The following is a 2699-nucleotide window of genomic DNA, read 5'->3' as shown; positions in this document are numbered from 1 at the left end:
CTTCCTTGTTATGAATTTATCTTGGTCAAAATTCATGATTTCTTGGATGAATTGCTGTAGTCTGTCTGACAGGCATTTTTTTGAAAATGTTTGAATCAATATGCATTAATGATATTGCTCTATATATCTCCTGTGATTTTTCCTTCCTTAATTTAGGCATCAGGATTATATTTGTATAATAACAAGAGTCTGGTAGAACAAACTTTTTCATTTTCAAGAATAATTTGTGTAGTATTGGTACTACTTCTTCTTTTGAAGTTTGATAGAATTCTTTTGTGAATATATCAGGACTAGGAAGGGAAATAATTTGGATCTTATAATTTCGGAAAACATATGTTGTTACACGTAATTGGGAAAATAAAATATCTTTTGGGGGAAAAGAGAGAGAAAGGTTGATGGCAGAAGTATCAAACTCCCTGAGAACTGAGTGCTTTTGTATCATTCTAAAATGTAAATGGGAAATGTTTAACAAAAAATACATTAAAACATAGATAAGGGCAGCTGGGTAGCTCAGTGGATTGAGAGCCAGGCCTAGAGTCGGGAGGTCCTAGGTTCAAATCCAGCCTCAGACACTTCCCAGCTGTGTGACCCTGGGCAAGTCACTTGACCCCCATTGCCTACCCTTACCAATCTTCCACCTATAAGTCAATACACAGAAGTTAAGGGTTTAAAAAATTTAAAAAAAAAAAAAAAACATAGATAAGCTTAACTTGTGTCGACCCACAAGGATTTCTATTCAAGTTTGGTACTACTGGTTGATAGGGTTGTTGTTTTTTTTTTCCCAAAAGTTTTTTCTGAACCTATTGACATAATTATGTGGTTTTAAATTGTTTTGTTCTTAATATGGTCTATTATAGTTACAGTTTCACTAATATTGAACCAAGAGGGAGCTGTGACTCAAGGTGAAGAGCATTGGGTTTGGAGTCAGGAAGACCTGAGTTCAAATCCAAACCCAGACACTTCTTAGTTGCATTACCTTGGGCAAGTCATTTAACCTCTGCTTGACAAAAGGATACACTAGAGAAGGAAATGACAAACCTCTCCAATATCCTTGCCAAGAAAACCATATGGATAGTGTAAGAGGGAGATTTTTAGGTCTTATATAGATATATAAGGTGTGGCCACCAGGAATCAATAATTCAGATTGATTTCATAATTAAAATAGACCCAAGTCAGGATTGGGTTTAAGGTAGTTTATTTACAATTAGGAAGGGTAGAAGGCAAGGGAAATAGAGAGGGAGAGGCTAGTCCGGGCCTTCAGAGGCCTGGAGGGAGAGAGGATTAAAAGGCTAATTAAACTAGATTACACACCACAAGGCCTTAGCAATCAGAGAGGCAAGAAGCCTACTTAAGGTAGAGAGTCTGGAAAACGCCAAGGTAGGCCCAGGAAGTCAGCCTAACTTGCTCACGTGACCATTCAGAGTGGAAGCAGCCTGAGGTCTCCTCAGAGATCCTTCAGCACCAAGTTCAAAGCTGGAACTTCCTCCAACAGGAAGTAACCAACCTATTTGAAGAGATGATGTCTCTCCTCACTTCCTGGGGGTCCACCTCTCATTCAAGCGGACAAATGGCAGCCTCTGCATTGTTCTTGATTTGTTACTTATTATCATGTGTGGGTAACTCATCTCCCTCCCCACTAAGGGAGGTGGGGATGACTTTATCACTGGTGGCTAGAGTTTAACTAAGAATGGGCTTGAGCTAATTCCATTTACACAATAGCTATGGTCCATGGGGTCACCAAGAGTTAGACCAGGCTGAATAACCATCAATAATGAACCAATCTTGCATTCTCTATGTAAATTCTACCTGGTTGTTGGTGAAATAAAAAAAAAAAATCTACATAGTTATAATATACATTTAAGTGATTTGCATTAATATTGATTAGGAATACTATCCTATCATTTTCTTCCTCTGATTTGCCTTACCTTAGTTTAGATATCAAGATCAGATTTGTTAGGACAGCAAGGTAGCACAGGAGAGAGAGTGCCAAGGCTGGTGTCAGGACCTGGGTTCAAATCTGACCTCAGATACTGCTTAGCTAGGTGACCCTGGACAAGTCACTTAACCCTGTTGTTTTTCAGTTATTTCAGTCCCATCCCTCTCTTCATGACACCATTTGGGGTTTTCTTGGCAGCAATATGGGAACCATAGGCCTTTTCCAGGTCATTTGACAGATGAGGAAACCAAGGCAGGCAGAGTTAAGTGACTTGTCCAGGGTCACACAGCTAGTGTCTGGGGCTGGATTTGAAGTCGGATCTTCTTGACTCTAACAGCCCAGCTGCCAGTTCATTGTTGAAACCATCTCCGTATTCTGCCCTTCTAGTGCATGTTTTCCACTGTTCTGCCCTGGGTCCTCCCCATCATCTCTCCAAACGACTCCTAGATCTCTCTCTCCAGCTCCAGTCTCTGAGCATCAGCCCAGAATTAACAAATGCTTATTCCAGCCAAGCTCCAGCTAGAGGTCCAAGAGATATCCCAAATTCAGTGTCTAACATGGAAATCAATTATTTAAAACAAATGTTTTAAAGAGCCTCAAACCCATCTTAGACTTAAACTTCCATCTTAGAATCAATACTATGTATTGGTTCCAAGGCAGAAGAACCCTAAGGACTAGGCAATGAGGGTTAAGTGACTTGCCCAGGGTCACATAGCTAGGAAGTGTCTGAGGCCACACTTGAACCCAAGACCTCCCACTTCCA

This window comes from Gracilinanus agilis, chromosome 4 (assembly GCF_016433145.1).
Source record: "Gracilinanus agilis isolate LMUSP501 chromosome 4, AgileGrace, whole genome shotgun sequence".
Lineage (NCBI taxonomy): Eukaryota > Metazoa > Chordata > Mammalia > Didelphimorphia > Didelphidae > Gracilinanus > Gracilinanus agilis.
This window is presented reverse-complemented; position numbering follows the sequence as displayed.